The sequence below is a fragment of the Protopterus annectens genome, chromosome 2.part0 (assembly GCF_019279795.1).
Source record: "Protopterus annectens isolate FY-2018-M chromosome 2.part0, PAN1.0, whole genome shotgun sequence".
Taxonomy (NCBI): domain Eukaryota; kingdom Metazoa; phylum Chordata; order Ceratodontiformes; family Protopteridae; genus Protopterus; species Protopterus annectens.
This window is the reverse complement of record NC_056728.1, coordinates 231,084,371-231,106,074: the sequence shown is the minus strand read 5'-3', so window position 1 is coordinate 231,106,074 and position 21,704 is coordinate 231,084,371. Positions and strand designations below refer to the sequence as shown.

The 21,704-nt window shown below is 42.5% G+C and overlaps 1 protein-coding gene and 1 non-coding gene across 2 annotated transcripts in view; both read right to left on the bottom strand.

Annotated features, from left to right (window-relative positions):
- The window catches only part of LOC122793033 (cyclin-dependent kinase 2-like), a 956,998-nt gene that overhangs the window by 367,705 nt on the left and 567,589 nt on the right, over positions 1-21,704 (bottom strand). The window lies entirely within an intron of this gene.
- On the bottom strand, positions 18,108-18,269 carry LOC122793797. Its single transcript, XR_006363540.1, has one exon. It is a non-coding gene; the product is annotated as a U1 spliceosomal RNA (small nuclear RNA).

Sequence of the window (21,704 nt, the reverse complement as noted above, 5' to 3'; positions counted from 1 at the left end):
GGGAGCCTGTTCCATAGATGGGGTAGTCTCTAGGATACATACCTATTTCTCCGGCAGGTCCTATTTATATCACAGGCAAGGTTTAAGTCTTTAGAATGGGTAATTCTGCTACTGTTTAATGCTTACTTGCCCTTCCATGTATTCAAACCCTGCACCTACTGCACATGAGGCCATAACTCTACCCATTTAGCTACATGGATATGTATGATATTCAGTGGTGTTGACTGGAAACTATGTTTTTACCATGGTCAGCACCCACAGATGAGATGTCACACTCGCACGTGTGTGTATTGTAAAATGATGATGAAAGTATGCTTTCAAAACTGTTTCAATTTACATTACGACCTAACAGAAGTCATCGATACAATTTCAGTCAGTGACTCATGAACAGTATAGCAACATTTTCTGAAAAGTACAACTTGACAGGGTATGCTTTCTTAAAGTAGTCCTAGGACAAGTAAAAAAAAAAAGGTGGTTTGTGTTAAAGGATTTGAACAGAAACAAGTGTGCTACAAAGAAAGCAGATAAAAGAAATTCATTGGGAATAAATACTAGGACAGAATATGTTACTACTTACTGGACAATATTTTAGTACTAGGAAAAAAAATCCTAGATTTACTACAGAAAATATGAGAGAGTACTCTTCAGTAACATGAAACATTGCACATCTATCCATACAGTTCTCATTTTCCACTTTTAGCTACTTTATGTATACCATGCAGCTGAGCAAGGTCTTTCAGACATTTCCTTTCACCTGCTTACCAAATTGGAAAAAATAAAACGTAAATTCTATGATGTACCCTCTGTGGTAGGTTTCTGAACACAGAGTCAAATAGTTTAGTGTCAAACAGTTATGTAATACTAAAATGAAAGACTTTTTCACAACAAATTGTCAATTACAAGCTCTCTCGCTACTAAATATTTATTTATTTATTGACTGCATTTTTTTAACCAGGAAAGTCCACTGGGCCTGGAAAGAGCCCATTTTCAGTGCAGGCCCTGGAAAAAAAGCTCCACACAATTACATAGAAAGAAAATATTAATATACATAAAGAAGATTAATACACATAACAGAAAAAACAAAATAAAATCGAGCAGTACTCTTACATTGAATAAAACAACAGTGAAAGGATTACAATCATAGAAGTAATAAGTAGCATATATTCAAATGACACTAATGAAATGTATCTACAAGGTTCATAATGTATATTCAAATACCACATGAATGTAATGTATCTGCAGGTTCATAGCTGTGAGGAGTTAAGTATAGTGTAGGAATAGTAGGAGATAGAAGGGAAAAGGAGGAAAGGACAGGTTAAAGTGACAGGGAAGCAGTAAGTAGGCAGAGGGAAGGAAATGATAGAGGTATAATGCCAGGGAGAGAGGTCAGGAGTTGGGGTTCTGTGTTGGGGAGCAGGAGCATAACCATTTCGGGGAGCGATGTACTTTGTGAGATTTTTTAAAGGAGGCCGAATTGCTGAAAGCTTATTCCATGCCTTAGAGACAGTATAGGAATACAAAATTTGACCTATTGAGAGCTTAGGTTTCTCTATAGATAGTAACATTTTGTTTCCAGACCTAAGGTGTCGGTTAGGATGATACATGGAGGAGAGAGAAGGACAGGTTTCTGGGTGACAGATGAGCTTATGGGCTGTAGTTAATTGTAAAAATGTGAGATGGTGTGGGGATTCTAGCCAATTAAGTTGGTGCAGAGAGGAACACTGATGGGTGAAAATTTTGAATTTGTAGCAAACTTAGCAACTTTGTTGTAGAAAGAGTCGAGTTTTGTTCTCAAGGAAGACTGCAGATTGGAGAGGATGGGAGCGCCATACAGAAGTGCTGGTAACAGGAAGGATAAGGCCAAAGCCTTTTTGGTGGAGAGGCTAAGAAAATAGTTGTGCCTACATAGGGCACCTAGAATTTGATGGGGTTTTTTGATGTTATTGTGGACATGAAGATCGAAGTGTAATTTGTTATCTATGATGACACCTAGCAATTTGGTGTGGAAGACGACGCCAATAATGGTGTCATTTTGGGAGTGAACGGAGAGTTGTGCCTTGTCAACAGGGCTGGATTTTGTGGGGGTAAATATTAAAAGTTTAGTTTTATTGGGGTTGAGAGCAAGATGGTTCTGGAGCATCCAGGTTTCACTAGAAGTAAATGCATCTTGGGTGAGACTCTGTAGTATGGGGGCAGATTTAGCAGAACAGATGATAGTCATCTACATAATGGATGACAGTGCTGTGGATGAGAGAGGAATAAAAGTTATTGACAAATAAGCTGAACAAGAGGGGTCCCAGTATTGAACCTTGGGGGACACCTGTTATTTGTAGTTATGAAAGGGGAGGAAGAATGTTGCCATTTAGTACATTGCTGTCTATTACTGAGACAGTTAGTGAACCACTGTAGGGTAGGGGGAGCTAGCCCAAGATTAGAGAGTTTAGTAAGCATGAGGGAGTGGGATATAGTGTCGAATGCCTTTGCTAGATCTAGAAAGAGTGCTGAGACTAAGGAACCAGCATCTCGAGCTCTGTTTATTGTGTCAAGGAAGGAAATGAGGGCAGTGTTAGTACTATGTCTGGGCCTAAAGCCATGTTGAGTGGAGGAGAGGATTTGGTGTTGTATCAGGTGACTCAAGACCTGAGTGTGAATACATTTCTACAGTATTTTGGAGATTGGGGAGAAAATGGCAATGGGACGGAAGTTTGAGATGTCGGAGTTGTTGCCGCCTTTATGAAGTGGAAGTATAAATGCTTTTTTCCAGATATCAGGTATTCAGGATTCCTGAATGGACCTGTTGAGGATGCTGATGGGATATGCAATGGAGGAGGCTGAGAGTTGTTAGCATTCTGCGGGTAAGTTAGCACGGACATTGGTACAGGGTTTGAGTTTGTGAAGATGTTTTTTGATAGTGGAGGTGGCTATAGGCGTTAGTGTGAAAGGAGGTAGTGATTTTGAAGGGGAGTGCACAGGTGGAGTTCTTGGCGGGAGATCTATAATAGGTGGGACGGTGGTACTAAGTTTTTTGATGGTGTCGATAAAGTATGCATTAATGAGGGAGGCTATCACAGAGGGTGTTTTTTCTGGGTTTGGACATGGGTTCAGAGTGGAGTAGGGAGTGGACTGCTTCCCAGAAATTCTTGGGGTTAAGTCTATGTTGGTCTTGGATAGCCTGGAAGTATTCTTTTTTGTTTTTGATAATTAGGCATTTGGCCTGATTGCGAAGTTGTTTATGTAGACTGAGGTTAGACAATGTTTTGTTTTTTTGCCAGGCTTTGCCCCTAGAAGACATAACTTGCTTTGTCGATTTTGTAAGCCAAATTGCATGTTTTGACTTGATCCTTTTTAGCCAGAGTGGAGCGCTGACTATTTAGGATCCTAAGAAATGTGGAAATGAAGAATTGCACAGCTTTGTTTAGAAGGCGAAATTTTAGTGGGCTCCAGTTAGTATTTTGTAGGATGTCATTGGAGGTGTTTGTGGAGAAATGGCATAGATCTCTGGTGTATCTATATTGGTGTAAGTTTGGTATGGAGGTGGGCCTACGTATTATGAATGTTGGACAGTAATCACTAATGCTATTTGGGAGAGTCCCTGTGGTGGTAATTTTTTCTGGGTCAGAAACCAAGATCCAATCCAAGACTGACCCTTTATTTTCTTTGATGTTGGGTCTAATAATGCCGGAGATAAGATGAGTGTAGATGTGAAGGTTAATATCTGTAGAGGGGTTGTCCGTGGAAATATCTAGCCAGTTAATATTGACCGCTTAGGATAATGGTTTAATTTTTTATATTTTTTGTTGTCCAGGCAAGAATTTCTTCGAGAATAGAAGTATTATTGTCTGTGGGGATAGAGGTCTTTAATTTGATTCCTAGACTCTGTTTTACTTAATTTGGGCATTTAACTACTCAAATAACAGACCATTAAGCTGTTCAGAAATTAAAATGATTGTGTTAAAAATAAATTTATAATTTACTTAATAAAAGAAATCATTGGCCAGATATCTACACTCTAGAAAATGCTATGAGAAGCAGGAAACACCGTACCAAATCAGCTTTGCAAAAGGATAGATCCTGCACCCCAGACAAAGTGATCCGTGCCTATCTAGCAATTTCAGATGCTGGAAAAAACAGCTGGGATGTTGAGTGAAATGTCAAAGTCAGCTCACTCACCCTGAGAGAGGGAGGTGTTTTTTCTCACTGTGTGGGTGACACCTAATCCGGTGTGGATAACTCAGCAAGCAGGAAAACAGGCTAAAAATAGACATTTTGGCCTGCCAGCAAGTGTGTAGTGCTGTAGCTATATTTGATGTGCACATGGAAAAAAAAGAAGTTATGTACTCACCATAACGTTCCATCTGAGTAGGTACTTCATTTGTCTGTAACCTGTGGGTATCGGATCCGACCTCGGATCCGAGCTGGCAGCTTTCCAAGCTACAAGATCTGAGCTCCTAGCTCCTCCCCCCTACACATAATCCCCTGCTACATGCTGTATTACCTCAGATTGATTTTTGCCCCATCACACAACTCATAACCTCAACAGAGGAATACACCGAATTTAACTTCCTGACAAGAGAATTTCAAGTGACCAGAGATCCCGATAAAGGTTCGGGGGATGGCAGGGGGGGGTCGGTTGCAGACAAATGAAGTACCTACTCAGATGGAACGTTATGGTGAGTACATAACTTCTTTATCTGAAGTAGTTACTTCATTTGCTCTGCAACCTGTGGGACAGAGTCCCAAGCTACCTAGGAACAAACCTGGGTGGCCTTTACGGAAGGATATTCCGAAGCACCGCGGAGCCAAAGGAAGCCCTACCTCTTGAAATCATATCTAGTTTATAACGAGAAATGAACGTATGAGAAGAGGACCAAAAGGCTGCTGAGGTGGCCATAGACCTTGTAGAATGAGCGTGAATTCCAATAGGAGCTAGTTTGTTTGAAGATATATACCCGTGAATTATGCACTGACAAATCCAATTTGCTACGGTCACTTTGGAAATGGCTCTACCCATGGCTGATTTTGCAAAGGACACAAACAACTGGTCCGACTTGTGAAAATCCTTAGTCCTGTGCAAGTAAAAACGCAGTTGTCTGTGTACATCCAGTTTATGCAATTTGTATTCCCCTCTATTCTGAAAATTTGGGAAGAACACGGGTAAATTTATTGATTGATTAATATTCGACTCTGAAGCCACCTTAGGTAAGAACGACGGGTTAGTCCTGAGGGACACTCTATCCTTGTGAAAAATGAGGTAAGGGGGTTTCATACACAGTGCTTGAAGTTCTGAAACCCTCTTAGCCGAAGTAATAGCCACCAAAAAGGCCATTTTCCAAGACAAGAATTTTAACGGAACCGAGGCCGCAGGCTCAAAGGGTGGACCTGTCAGGGCTTGTAAGACTAAGGTCAAATCCCATGGGGGTACCACAGCTTTCACAGGCGGCTTCAAAAGAAAGATGCCCCGCAAGAAAGTTTTGCATAATTTTGTAGATGCCAAGGACCATAGGCCATCTCCCACATGAAAATGGGAGATGGCTGCTAACTGCACCTTAACCGTAGAAGTACTTGCTCCCTGCCGAAAAATTAGCGACAGGAAGTCCAGGATAGTCGGAATAGGAACTGTAAATGGATCCAGGCCCTTGTCTTTAGCCTAGACAGAGAAGCGTTTCCATTTACTATTGTAAATTTTTCTGGTAGCCGGCTTATGCGTCGCGACCAGTATGGCCTTCACAGGAGAAGAGATACCGGGAGTCCTAGCCATCAGTAGAACTGGATCAAACAAGCCGCAAGCTTGAGGTTAACCAGGTTCGGGCTTTGGTATCCTGCAGGATGCGAGATCAGGTCTGGAATGGGATAAAGTATCCATGGAGGAGTCACACTGCGAGACCGCAGATAAGGAAACCAGATCTGGCGAGGCCAGAATGGGGCTATGAGGATAACTCTGCTCCCCAACAGACAGGCTTTCTGTATGAACTTTATCATTAGTGGGAGGGGGGGGGATAAGTATAAAGGAGACCGGGAGGCCAAGCATGAACTAGAGCGTCTCTGGGATTTTCCTCTTCGGGGGGAAGTATTGCGAAGTACTCGCTGCATTTTGTGTTTAATGGAGATGCAAAAAGATCGCAGCGAGGCCAACCCCATTTGCAGAAGATCTGCTTCACAACAGATGGATTGAGAGACCACTCATATGGAGTGAGAATTACTCGACTCAGTTTGTCCGCTAATATGTTGGACCGTCCCGGAATGTGCGTTGCTACCAGAAACCAGTTGGTGGATATAGCCCATTCCCAAACTCTCATAGCCTCTCGACAAAGGGGATAAGACCTGGTTCCTCCCTGTTTGTTTATGTACCAGACTACTGACATGAATAATCCCCAGAGGGAGAAGGTCGTGGAGAGCTTGCAACGCTAGAAGCACCGCCCTCATCTCTAGGACATTGATATGCAAAGCGATCTCTAGGGAAGTCCACGTGCATTGGATGGTTCTGCCCGAACAATGCCCCCCCCCCACCCGAGGCGAGAAGCATCCGTGGTCAACGTGGCTTGGGGCGGGGGAATCACAAAGTGTCTCCCTTCCCTCAGTTCTCACGCGTGGAGCCACCAAAGAAGGGAGTCCTTGCAAACTCTGCTCAGTGGTATCGGAGTGTTCAACAGGTGGAGTAATAGTGACCACTGAACTTGAAGGGTCCACTGCAATATCCTCATCCGTAGCCATGCATGAAGGGAGAGACCGATCGCCACTGCCATAGACCCTAGTGCCCTCAGGACTAACTCTGCCGCTGGAGCAGGACTCTGAAGAAGGGCTAGTACCTAAAACGACAAGCTGCTCAGCCTGTGTGAAGTTAGAGTAGCTTGAGAGATACGGGTATCCAACCTGGCCCCTATGAACTCCAGGACCTGAACGGGGCAAAGAAAGGATTTCTGTAGATTCACTGAGATGCCTAGGCTCTGGGCAAGAGTCAGAGCGTAATCTCTTGCCATGCAGAGCTGATGCCTGTTGGCAGCGGTAAGGAGCCAGTCGTCTAGGTACGGGAAGACCTGAATGCCCTGAAGTCTCAGGTGGGCTGCAACCACTGCCATGACTTTGGTGAACACCCTGGGGGCTGAGGTGAGGCCGAAAGTACAGTTTTGTACCTACCATAAATGTAGATGTTCGAGTGCTCATACAGCTGCAGTCATAACAGATGGGTTATCCTGCCGTCAGGCGGGTCCTCGGTCGGCTGAATTCCAAAGTCTATGTCCGGCGTCGGTTGTCGTCACTTCCTCCCTGACGTCAGTGCGGCAAGGGTATAAAAGAGGCAGCCAACGCCATTTTCTTCAGTTTTTCTTGCCCCAGATGTCAGGTGCCCCCAGAAGGAAGGCAAACATAATGTTATGCAAAAATGCAATGTTGATAAATCAAAAACAGTAGTTGCAAGCAAATACACCATAAAAGAGTACCCCAAAAGGTTATATGAAAAGGGTTTGTCATAAGGCCTGTCCTAAGAGGGTTGGAGGGAGGGAAACCTGGACTGCAGCTGTATGAGCACTCGAACATCTACATTTATGGTAGGTACAAAACTGTACTATGTTCATCGTGCATACAGCTGCAGTCATAACAGATGGGTAGAATCCCAAAGCTAAGTAAGGGTGGTAGGCACTAAGTGGAACTAGGAGGGGCTAGGATGCCCTGCAGGACTGCTGTGGCAAAGCCCGCTCTAGATTTAGAGTATAGTGGGAGGTGATAGTGCTTGGAGAAAGTGTGCACTGAACTCCAGGTGGATGCTTCCAAAATATCCTTGGTAGGGACCCCCCCTGAGGAAGGCTGCAGAGGTAGCTGTGGCTCTGCTGGAGTGGGATCTGATGCATGCAGGCACAGTTTTTCCATGAAATGAGTAACAAAAGTGTATGCAGTGGGCTATCCATTTTGAAATTGTCTGTTTGGAAATAGCCTTTCCTTGAGCACCTGCAGCATAGGAAACAGAGAGTTGCTCAGATTTCCTGAATGGCTTTGTCCTGTCCAAATAATAACAAAGTTGTCTGTGAATGTCCAAGGAATGTAGTAGTCTTTCCCCTTCGTACTGTGGATTAGGATAAAAGGTAGGTAAGTGGATAGTCTGATTCAAAGCTACACTGGATACTACCTTTGGCATAAAGGTAGGGATGGTTCGTAAGGAAATTCTGTCCTGATGGAAAATGATGAATGGTTGCACAGCCATGAGGGCCTGTAGCTCCAAAACGCTGCGAGCTGAGGTAATAGCCAGAAGAAAGGCTGTTTTCCATGACAAGTACTGTAACTCTGATGAAGAAGCTGGCTCAAAGGGAGGAAGGGTCAGCTTTTCCAATACGAAGTTGAGGTCCCAAGCAGGGACTGGTAGTTTCCTTGGGGGTTTTATATTCTTTGCCCCTCTGAGGAACTGCCTTAAGAGAGGATGAGAGAATAATGGAGGATCTGTGTTGTATTGTGCAGAAATGGCTGAAACGTGGATCTTGATGGAGGAGAAGGAAAGTCCATTGTTTAACATCTCAGCTAGGTACTGTAAAATTTGAGGTATATTTAATACCCAAGGATTCTGTCCCTTCTTTTGATTCCAGGCACAAAATAGTTTCCATTTGGCAGAGTAGGCCTTTCTAGTAGAAGGTCTTCTGGCCTCCAAGATGGCATCCTGCACCTCCTTGGAGAGGAGAAACTGTTGTGAAATCAAGGAATTCTCCATGCAGCTAGTTTTAGAGTTTTGAGATGGCTGTGAAGAGTTTTGTAGTTGTGCTGGGACAACAGAAGAGGGACTAGAGGTAGGATCCATGGTAGGGAATGTGTCAGGCTCTTCAGGAGCGGATGCCAGTGTTGCCTTGGCCAGTCTGGAGCAATGAGAATCATTTTCGGCCTCTCTGCTCTGGCTTTTAATAGAACTTTGGGCAGCAGAGGAAGAGGCGGGAAGGCATAGACTGTCAATGTTGCCCAATTGAAGGAAAGTGCGTCCACTCTCCAGGCCTGTGGATGATAGGTCCTTGAACAAAATTTTTTCAACTGGCAATTTCTGTGTGTAGCAAAGAGATCTATGTCTGGCTGTCCCCATGCCTGAGTTATCTTTGTGAAGATTTGCGGATGCAACTTCCATTCATGTGGATCTGTCATATTTCTGCTTAGGTTGTCCGCCAGTGTGTTTTCCTTCCCTGGCAGGAATTGTGCCTGTAGTTGAATTTTCAATTCCAATGCTGTGTTCCACAGGGTCATGGCTTGCCTGCACAGGGGGTATGAATGTGTTCCCCCCTGTTTGTTTATGTACCACATCACTGTGGTGTTGTCTGTCCTTATCAATAGCTGGCCTGGATGCAGTAGGTCTTTGAAGGTCATAATAGCCTTTTGCACTGCTAGCATTTCCTTTTGGTTGATGTGAAGGAGCTTCTCTTTTCGTGCCCATTTTCCCTGGATGCACTGATTTGTCATGTGTGCTCCCCAGGCGTAGTCTGAGGAGTCTGTTGTGATGATTTGTGTTGCTTGAGGTACACAGAAAGGAAGACCTGTGTTTCTTTGGCAAGCTTGAGCCCACCACATAAATTCCTTTTGAAGGCATGGAATGAGTGGTATAACTGCTTCCAAGCTGTGGCTGTGTTGAGACCATAAGTTATTTAGGTACCACTGAAGTTTCCTCATATGCAGCTTTGCACATGGGATAAGTAGGATGCAAGATGCCATGAATCCCAGAGCCTGCAGGACTTTCCTTGCAGTTAGCCTGGTGTAAGTTGCCATTTTTCTGAAGTATTGAGACAGTTGCCCTTGCTTGTCTGACGTGAGGTAGACCATCTGGGTGGTCGTATCCAAGTTGGCACCCAGGAAAATTATTTGTTGAGATGGTATTAGTTTTGATTTCTTTTTGTTGACTGTGTATCCCAGGAAGTTCAACAGTTTTACTACAAACGCCAGGTGCTGCAGTAGTATGTCCTTGCTGTCCGCTTGGATCAGGCAGTCGTCCAGATATGGGTAGATTTGTATCCCTTGTAGTCTGCAGAAGGCGATTACTGATGCCAGGCATTTCGTAAACACTCTGGGCGCAGTAGATAAGCCAAAGGGCAATGCAGAAAATTGGTAATGGGTTGAACCTGCAAGAAATCTGAGGTATCTTCTGCAATCTTGTCTGATAGGGACATGCAGGTATGCCTCCTGGAGGTCCAGTGTTACCAGCCAAGACTCCTTGCCCAGCATGGGAAGAAGCTGCTGTAATGTGAGCATCTTGAATTTTGGCACCTGTAGATATGTGTTTAGGATGGATAGGTCTCCAATCTTTGTCTTTCCTTGGTACCAGGAATAGTCTGGAATAAAACCCTTGACCTTGTTCTTTTGCAGGTACCTCTTGAATTGCTTTCATGTCCAGGAGAGCTGAAATTTGTTTCTGTGCCTCTGCCCTTTGATTTTGTGGCAGGTTTGGCATGCCTCTCATATTTGGAAGGGTGTGAAATTGGAACCTGTAGCCTCTGTCTATAATGTCCAGAATCCATTTGTCTTTTGTAACAATATGCCAATTTTTTGAGAATAATGTCAGTTTTCCGCCCAAAGGTGCTGCCATTAAAGCTTTGCTTGGCAGGTGTAGGGGGAAGTCATTGTGTCTGCTTTCTAAAAGACTGTGATCTATCTTCTCTACCTCTTGGGGTTGGTGCTTGCCACTGTCTGGCTCTGAAAGATTCTTGAGGTTGCCCTCTACCCCTTGGACGCCTGTATCTGCCCCTTTGAGGTCTGTCCGTGGCTGGAAAGGACCAATTTTTTGAAGGCCAGTTTCTGCTGAAACGTGGAGGCTGTACCTGCAGGAAATCTTTCACGGTTTGCATTGATTTCGCTTTTTCCTCCATTTTCTTTAGCACCTCCTCTGCTTTAACACCAAACAATACATTTTTTTGAAGAGGTGCATCTAATAATTTAGCTTTGACATGATCTGGTAAGGTTTGCTCTTTGAGCCAAGCATGCCTACGTATAACGGACCCCGTAACAGCAGCTCTACATGAGGCCTCTAAAGCATCAAAACCACACTGCAAGGTATGTTTACCCACTTGCTCTGCACCATGTAACAAATGCTGCAACTCTTTTAAATCTGGTTGTTCTGGTTGTGTCATTTTGCTTTTCAGCTGAGATATCAAAAACTGTTGATACTTTAACATATGGAACTGACAGTTTAATGCCCTCATGGTTAAAGTGGCCGAGGTGTACACTTTTCCCCCCCACCTTTCTAAAGATCTGGAATCTCTCTCTGAAGGTAATGGGTTTTTAGCCGTGGAGGCCTTAATTCCCTTGGGACCCTGTGAAATAGTTTCTGGGTCAGCAGTATGGCTTTTATATAGGAACTGGTGAGAATCAGGAACCCGGTAATACCCGTCTGGTTTAACAGGAGCTGGAGGCAAAGAATCAGGATTAAGGCTGGCTTCTGTGTACACATCATCCAATATATCTAAAACAGGAGGGATAGCCAGAGGCCTATGCTGGGGGAGCAGAAGAAATTCCCTGAGCCTTTTCTTGGAATCTGAAAAATCTTGGCCTTCCCAGTGAAAGTGTTCCCTCAATGTATGCAGGGTTTCCCCAAAAGAGAAGTCCTCAGGAGGGGAGACCGAGGGAATAGACTCCTCTGCATCAGAGTCTTCGAATGGAGAATAGGCACAATCCTGGTCCTCAGATAGTTCTGAGGTAATAGAAGCTTGATCTGAGGAAGGGTAGTCTTCCTCTAATCTGGGCCTTTTGTCAGAGGGGGGTTGAGAATCCCTGATAAGAGTAATCACATCCTCAGCCATTTTAAGCATCTGTTTTTTAGGCATGGTGCCTTGACAGGGTGTCTGAGGAACCTGTTTTTTGGTTTTCATGGCTGTTTTAGATTTAGTGAAGGCTTTAATAGAGAAGGAAGAAGGCCTGAAGACCCCTTGAGAAATGGCAGGCCTGTCTAAATTTTGAGTTTCCCCGCCAGGAGTGGCATCGGTATCTGTAGTAGGAATGGGGGACGAGGAGCCTGCGACCTCGGGTACTGAAGACACCGGTAATGCATTGTCATCGGTACTCAGGGGCTGTGTAGGCGCCTCGCTGAGTACCGGAGAACCGGTAGTCGGCCATAGCGTGGTATCAGTAGGTGGTGCGGACCTTGTATGCTGGTCCTTATCTTTGCGTTTTTTGCTCAAAACTGGAGTCGGAGTATCCGACGACATAATATAATTAAATTTTTTGCCAAAAAAGTGAAGGGCGAACTCCGCCCGATGCTTAATAGTGCGTTTGTTGAATCTAGCACAAAAATGGCAGGCCGAGACGTCGTGGTCTGGGCCTAAGCAAGGTATACAGTAAGAGTGGAAATCCTTATGCGATATTTGCTTCCCACATGAAATGCAATTATTAACTTTGTCTGACATCGGTCTGAGGCAAGAAAAGTTTCCAACGGGTACTTAGCTTTCAAGAAGACTTCGGCTGAAATACTTTCGTAAATCTCAGGAGCTGGCCGACAGGCACTTGCGAACTGCTTCTCCTTCGGGCACCGCGTGGCAAGAAAGACTGAAGAAAATGGCGTCGGCTGCCTCTTTTATACCCCTGCCGCACTGACGTCAGGGAGGAAGCGACGACAACAGACACCGGACCTAGACTTTGGAATTCGGCCGACCGAGAACCCGCCTGACGACAGGATAACCCATCTGTTATGACTGCAGCTGTATGCACGATGAACATCGGAAGAACCCTGAACTGATAATGACTGGCTCCCAGCCGGAAGCAGAGAAACCTTCTGGATCGTCTGTCCATCAATATGTGGTAGTACGCATCCTTGAGGTCTATAGAGCACATCCAGTCGTTCTCCCACTGAAAGGGGAGAATTGATTGCAGGGTGACCATCCGGAATTTTTCCTTGGGAATGAACAGGTTCAGAGCGGAAAGGTCTAGAATGGGTCAGGTCCCCCGTCTTCTTTGGCACCAAAAAGAACCTGGAGTAATAACCCAATCCGGACTGGTCTGGGGGGACGGGCTGGATGGCTCTTTTTCCTAGCAACTTCGACACTTCTGAAGCAGCTGCCTCCCTCTGATCGGGTGGTACATCGGGGAGGCATCTGGTCGTGGGGGGAAGGTTTATGAAGGGGATGGAATAACCTCTGGATAGGATACGGAGCACCCATCGATCTGTTGTAATGGACTCCCAATTTGACAGGTGCTCCGTCAACCGCCCTCCGAATGCCTCCAGAGAGGGACAGCCGGGTAAGCCCTCAGGGCTGGTGCACGGGTCTGTCAGAGAAAGGTTCTCTGGACTCGAAGTTGCGCGGTCCCCCTCTGCCTCTGGGCCGGCGCCCACCTTGTCCTCCTCTGCCTCTAGAGGACGAGGGGTCCGAAGCTGGATGGGACTGCTGAGACTTGCGGAACCACAGTTTCTTTTGTCCCCTCTGATTCCTTGAAAAGGATCATTGGGGATTAGAGAAGCGGACTCCGACGGCAGACAGCGTCTTCCCGTCCTTCTCGCTTTGGACCAGCATTTCACGAACGGTCTTGCCGAAAAGCGAGGACCCGTCAAATGGCGCATTCGCAAAGGAAGCCTTGAAGAGATCCGCAAAATCGCAAAGACGGAGCCAGGCGTGACGCCGCAAGACGACCCCGGCTCCCTCCGTAGCATGGGAGAGTAGCCGCATGGACATGTTAGATATGGATTTTAGAGTGGCCATACGAGTCGAAAAAACATTCTTGTCCTCAACCGACATGGACTCCGGGGGGGCTGCAGCGTATTCCTTAATCAAGTCTCGCTGTAGCCTAATGGTATGTGCCATATAGTTCAGCGCCCTTATCGAGAAGGTCGCTGAAGCAAACATCCGCTTCCCAATGCGGTGCAGCGCTCGAGATTCCTTATCCGGCGGGTGAACCGAAGAACTCTCCTGTGCGAGGTCTCTCTTGGTGGCAGCCGCCACCAACATGGCATCAACAGGAGATCCCTTGGCCCAAGACTGTCTATCCATTGGGGGGCTAAGGACCTTGTCGGGTTGTCTCAGGATTGGCTCCACGGTGTCGTGCTCCTTCCACGCCCTGGTAGTAATTAAGTCTACCAGGGGGTCAGCCGGAGGAGACACCCAGGAGGTAGACGGGCCTGCCTCAAACGCCTCCAGGAACATGGATTCATCCGAGGAAGGTTTTTGGGCAGACCACCCCCCTCTAATACGCAACATTTCCATGATGTCTCCGAAGGAGACATCTTCGGGGGGTGACCTTGGGGAACCTTCCCCTTCATCTAAATCCGTGTCGGTGGTGACGGACTCAGGGGAGTCGAGGTGCCTCCTTTTACACCTACGTTTACGAGGGACCTCCTCGGTGGGACTGTCCAAAGAGGGCTCGTCAACGAGTTCTTGTTCCTCCAAGGAACTAGCTGGAGGGCTTGAGCAGGCTGTCCCAATGGTCGGATGACGGAGGATAGACCCGCATGCAGCGGGGGTATGGGAGGAACTGAAGCCCAAACCGGGGGACCTGGAGGACCTCGACAGTACCCTCTCCACTACCTCAAAAGCCGAAGGAGAACTACTCTCGCCAGGCTCCGAAAGTAATCTCCTTGGCTTTGAGGTAGGGATCGGGGTCGGGGCCAATGCAGTCGGAGCAGAGAGAGATGTATGCTCCGAACCCAGTGGCGCCGAAGACACACCAACTCCTACGGATCCGATGCTCAGCCCTCGGCCCCGAGAACTCAGATCCGACATGCTGGAGAGCACAGTTGGCGTCAAAGAGACCGGAGCTATCGGCGCCAGTGAATCCCCGGCTCCAAAAGGGCCCGGATCTGATGACTCAGAGACCCAAAAACGAGTCGAAGAAGGAGTGATCGGAGCAAAAATGGGGGCCGCACTCCCCCCCAAAGGGGGGGAGGCAAGAGCACCCCCACTGCATCTGGGTCTGTATGAATTGATGCATCATCCGATCCATGCCCGCGTCGGTGAGGCTTCTGGTAGACCTAGAAGTCGTCGAGGTGGGCCGGGAGGGCCGCCTCGATGATCTCGAGGGAGACCGATACTCCTCCTCCGGCTCCGGCAAAAAACATGGCGAATGGCGCAGAGAGGGGGAGGATTCGGAGACCCTCGAGGGAGACCTAGCCAGCTTAGATGGCGGGGCTGAGGGTTGAGTCTCAGCCCGCCTTTTCTGAGACTTGTGCCCTTCCTTGTCCTTGTGCCTCTTCTCTTTGGAGGAAGAGGCACCAGAGTCCCCCGAGCTCAAACCCAAAGAGGGAGGTTGAGTCCCCGGTTCAGCAGGGGGCACAGAAGGCACCGGGGCTGCCGAGGCAGCCTGAGCAGGAGAGGAAGAAGAAGCCGATTCCTGTGGAAGCAAGCCCGCTAGGATCAGCTTATTCTTCCTGTCCCTAAGTGCCCGGGGGGTTAAATGCCAGACATATTGTGCAGGCTGTAGATAAATGGGCCACCCCCAGGCACAAAACGCACAGAGTGTGGCCATCAGCCGGAGAAAGCTTATGGCCACACTCAGTACACTTTGAAAAAACGGCTTTGGGCCCTTCAGCCATTTTGACTAAAACACTCACACATGCACACCCAAACACTAAGGGGGGAGGGGTGTCACACAGAAAACACTAACTTCTAAAAAAAAATTAACAAGTATCTAAATCACGACTAAAAGAACCCAGGGATACTACTCACACGCACACTAAAAAATACAATCTTCCCGGTTGAGAAAAAGTTAAAGAAAGGTAAAGATCTCACCAAAAGCCAAGGAGCTCTTCAAAGGTAGCTGCTTCAGCCGCGGCAAAAAAACGATCTGAGGTAATACAGCATGTAGCAGAGGATTATGGGTAGGGGGGAGGAGCTAAGAGCTTGGATCTTGTAGCTTGGAAAGCTGCCGGCTCGGATCCGAGGTCGGATCCGATACCCACAGGTTGAAGAGCAAATGAAGTAACTACTTCAGATCAAACGTTACAGGCTTTGGTGGTTATGTCCACTGACTGCCATTGTGGGGGGTTACAAAGCAAACCCCCCCCAACTCCATCTGATAAAACTTATGATTCCCTAGCTCTCACAACTTCTTGCAACAATGAATACCAGAGAATGAGTAGAAAGAATGGGCCAAGAGGGGGCAAGGGATCAATGGTTGTAAGGGGAAGAAGAATAAAAAGGATGGAATTTACTGATAACATGTAATAAAACTACTAATGATGCCACATATAGTGTCATGCCATTAATGAGGTTAGTAAACAAAGATGGGCCCTAATTTTCTCCACAAGTAAAAATTCCAGCTAAGGAGGAAAAAGCATCTTGGCATTGTATAAAAATGTACAAACAACAGATACATTAAAAAAGAAAGGACAAAGGGGTTTGGAGGCAGCAAGACTCACTTTAGTCATCATTTGAAGAATATTAAAACCTTACTTCATAGAAACAAAAGGACACAAAAAATAAAAAAAAATACGACAATAACACTTTGCCAGGATTCTAGTGTACTTAATTATTATCAAAGTAATGCAAATATAGCTGTTGGTATTATTATTATTATTATTATATCATGAAAATTGTATCTATTGTCGGCCTTGCAGCATGTACAGACTGCCCTAAGCATGAATCCTGGAAATGTCAGAAACTGAAACTATATGTGCTTCTCAAGGGCACACACATATTTTCAGTGTTTTCAACTTGAAAATAGTTTCCTCCTTTAGACACTAGTTTTGAAGATTCAAACTCCCCAATTGACAACACCACAAAAATCATCATTCATAGTTAAAATCCAGACAGGACTGTCTTGGACTCTTTAAAATAGAACAGTGCAAGAAACTTTTTGTGTGGGATTTTCAGTCCATATATTTCTAATTAATCACTGTATATTAATCAGATCAGACAATAGTAGTAGAAGTAGCGAATGTAAACTCGTCTTAAGTCTAAACAAAACAACAAGTAATAATAGAAAATATATAATTGTACAGCATTACTAAGTATTCAAAAATAATCCAAGCAAGGCAGGCAGTCTGTTACCAGTCAAAAATCCTTTATTAAGTACACAGACTCGACAAAGCAACTGCTGTTTTATTCCTGACTAACTTTTGGATAATGTACAATGGACTGCACTCTTGACACAGCTGGATTTCATTTGTCGGTCAAATTAGAGGGAAGTTCAGAGCATCTATTCATCTACTGGTAGCGATATACTCAGAAAAACTATTATAATTTTTTCTTTATGGTATCACTCTGTTTAAACACATTTATTTTGTTTTTTTCTTTGTAGGAATTTAAAAGTGCTTATATACATGAGTGGTTAAAAAGTGCACTGCTTACTTTTCTTTATTTCAAGAAAAAAGTTTTATTATTCTGTTTTAAATAACTGCACGATTTATTTTTAATTAGTTTAACATTTACACACATTGGATTGAACTATTAAACTGTTGACTTTTGCATTTTAAAAAGTTACTGCTACCATACAAATAATTAATAGTAATTGTGTTTTTGGTACATTAGTGTGGTAAAGCTGAACGCAGCGACATTGTAAAGACAGGGAAGTCAGCATTTGTACTAGAGAGATATCACTGACTGTCTCATGGAAATATTGTGTGTGTGTGTGCTTGTTTGCAAAACAGGCTTGGTCAAGTTTCAATTACTGTTCATAAATATGAACTAGGCTTAGTCTGAGTGGGTATCATGTGGAAACAGGGATTGTAACTCTAATCTGTAACCATATCTTGTAAAAATTATTCGGGTGTGGCAGGTGATGGTCATTACTTGAGGCAGCAGTGCACACCTACTATAGAGTCTTAAGTTCAATGCCAGCTCTGCAGACTTGAAAATACCTTCCGTTACATATAAATAACAGGCGGCAGTGATGTGGAATGCGAAGATGCAGACCTTAACTACTACATATAACTTGGTTTGCAGAAGTGTGGATATATTGTGAACCAAACTTGTACAATCCAAAAAACAGTTTTGCCACTAATGAGAGAGAGAGAGAGAGAGTGTGAGTGTGTGTGTGTGTGTGTGTGTTTTATATATACACACACACAAAATAATGTAAATAAGGGTAAATGACTGGCTGTTCCTGAGTTATAAGCTGAATTAGGAGCTAGTGAAATTGTATATATAATACTGGTTAGAAATACTAGCTTGTGAGCTAGACAAGCTAAAAGAATAGAAAAATATCTGGCTTTTTTTTTTTGTTAGTTTAAATTCAGGAGACTACGAGGACACTGTCCCCAGTACCATAGGTTATGCAGTTGAGTTTCCCACATTCAGGAAAATCACAGGGGTCAATACAACCAAACTGTGCAATGGAAGAGCCTCACCTTGGAGGCTCCTATCTTGAACGTGGTATTCACTGTGGCAGGTAAGTATACCTTAACAGCTCTTCTCAGACCTACAGACAGCATTTTAACACAAAGGAGCCCCTCTAAGTTGTTGAAAGAGTACCCTAGGTTGCCATATTGACATTCCGATACACCAAATGAAATACGTGACTGTTGGAGCTGAAACTGCAGATGTTGGTAGGCCAAGATCCCATCTAAGGCTGGTAACATTGGATACTTCTTAGTGGGGAGTGGTCTGCCAGCAGTAGTCTAGTGAGATGGTAATGATATGAAGACTAAAAAATGTATAAAAATACATCTAACAAAAAAAAATATAGAGTATATACCTAACAAAAAAATGTAGTGTTATGCCAAAAAAACATTAATTTCTCATACAACCTGCTAAAATAAGACTATTCAAAAAGTTTCCTATTCTTCAGAATAGGTCTTATAGGGATTGTATCATTGAGTCCCTTTCCTCTGTCTGCTTTTAGCCTAATTATCCACCTAATTTCTTTTTTTTTTAAACAAATTTATTGTTTTAACATATAAGAGAAATATCATAACAATTTTATACAAATAATTAAAAATAGGTATTATTATAATATTCAACAAAACAACTAAAGTATTTACAAAGACATCCACTACAATCAGATCAATTAATTAAACTAAAATACTGTGCTATTGAAATTAGAATTTTTTTAACAAATTTTGTAAATTATCCCATACAATAAAATGTGATGTTTTTCTAGTTGTTCTCATTCTAATTGTGCTTATTTCCATATGACACATTATATTCATAACATTTTAAATTCATTGAACGAAGGAGGTGTATCTGAAATCCAATTTCTAGTTATTATTTTCCTAGCCACTGCTAGGATAGACCATAACAAGGGAAGCTTAATATTTTTAACACATTGAGGTACAGGTGTGTTGAATAATATAAGAGACTTAGAAATAATGAAATTATCTGTAGAAAGAGCCTGCAAAAATTCATTAATTGACTTCCAGTATTCTTTCAACTTCATACAGTCATAAAACATATGAGCCCAGTCAGCATTAATTTCTACATTACATCTCTTACATAGATTATCTTTATTATTAATTTTATTCATCATCAAAGGTGTATAAAAAGATCTATGTAAAAATTTCCATGTATAAAGTCTCCAGACAATGGAAGATGTAGTTCTATAAGCAGATTCCAATATATATTGTTTATCTTGTTGAGTTGGTGGGTCCCCATTAATAGAGGTGAAATAATTCCAGTATGAATCTACATTGTAAAAAGTTTCTTGTCTGATAATTTTATGTATATATGAAAGTGTACCTTTATCAGAAACTTTATGCTGTAAATTTATTATCAAGTAATCAATCAGTTTTGGAATAGATTCTTTAACTGTTATAGACATTAGATCTATTCTATCAATGAGATGTTGTCTAAAGATCTGAACCTCTAACCAGCAAGTTTCTCTTAGATCAAATTCTTGTTTTAAGAAATCTAGATTTTTAACTTTATTATCAGATATCAGCTGATACCAGTACTTTAGATTATTATCTATAGCTAAATGAGCTCCTTCACAAGTAGATGACATAAGCATACCCTGAGTATAAATTATAGGGAATACAATAAAATTCCATTCCCTATACTTAGGGTGCATGAATATAAAGTTACGATAACTAATAATAATATTTAATGGGTAACAGACCATATGTTTAGGTGTAACAGGTGAAGTACAAAATTCCTTTAGCAACCACAACATGGAGTTATTTATAATCATATTTTTATGTGTTAAGGAGATTTTCATGAAGTGCATACTAATTAGCTCCCAATAATCTTTCCATTTTGACATATGACCGATCTATTAATAAAGTAATAACTTTTATAATAGAAAAGATAATAAATAAATTAAAGTCTGGAAAAGAAATACCCGCTTGAGACCAGCTATTAGTATGTTTCTTTAATGCAATCCTAGGTCTATTAGGTGCCCATAAGAAATTTAACATTAGTGTATTCAGTTTCTTGATAGTTATTTTTGTAGGTGAAAGTATTATTGATTGTATTAAGTATAAAATCTTGGGGAATATTATCATTTTAATAATTGTAAGTCTCTCCTCCATAGTAAAAACATATTATTCCAGGTATTAAAAAGATTTTGTATATTAAGAAAACAGGTATTATAGTTATTATATATAATAGATTTAATATCTTTAGATAGTATTATACCTAAATAAGTTATCTGACCTGAGTTGGGTACATATTTAGTAAAATCACTAATGAGAGTATTTTTTCGTGTATATATAGGTAGTATTTTAGTTTTTCTTCATTGAATATTAAACCAGAAATACTTTTAAAATTCATCATTTTATCAAATAAAGACTGCATAGAAGAATTAGATCCTGCTGATGTAATTAGAACATCATCTGCAAAAGTTGAATTTTGATGTTGTATTTTCTTCTATTTCAAAACCCTCTATGTCAGTACTGTTTCTAATCAAATTAGCCCAAGGCTCCATTACTAAAGTGAATAATAGTGGAGAAAGTGGACATCCTTGCTTTGTACCTTTAAGAATGGGTATTTTTGTGAATCATATGTTCCGACCTTAATATAAGCCAGCGTTCCTTTGTATAAATGCTCAATTAAATTTACAAATGCATCAGAGAAATTTGTGCACTTCAGTAAGGTAAACAGATAGTCCCAACTTACTGAATCAAATGCTGAACCTATATCAAGACTAATAAGTGTTAAATCTTTCTTTTTCCTATTTGCAAAATCAATTAATGTTAAAGTTCTTCTTATATTATCAAAGTATTTCTATTTACAATGAAGCCCGTCTGATCTATGTCTATAATGCCGGGATAATTGTCTTCAATCTATCAGCAAAAATACTCATAAACATTTTATAATCAACATTAAGTAATGAGATGGGTCGATATGAAGAACATCTAGTTGGATCTTTATTAGGTTTTAAAATTGGTGAAATAAATGTATATTGCCAAGATGGGGGTTATTAACTCAGTTTGGGCCAGAATAAAAACCTTATGTATTAATGAATATGTAGTTTTAGAAAGGATTTTATATATCTCTGGTATAATACCATCATTACCCGGTGCTTTGTTTGATTTAAGCTTATTTATTTGTGTAATAACTTCTGTATATGAAATACTCTTGTCCAATAGTTTAATCTGTTGTTTATTAAGCTTTTTATTCATGTTTGTGGTTATAAACTCCTTTATTTTATCTTTAGGTTCCATGTTAATGTTGTTATGGTTAATCTTGTGAAAGTGATTTCTAAATTCATCCAGTATTTCTGGTATACTAGAAACATTCTTCTTTTCCTTAGAGAAAAGATTTCTTTGATATGGTTTTGTTTATTCAATCTTTTGTTTTATTTTTAAGTCTATGTAAGTATTTGGGGCTTATTGAATAAGACAAAACTTGTATTTCTCTAAAGTTATTTTAACTTTATGAGTTAAAATTTCTTTG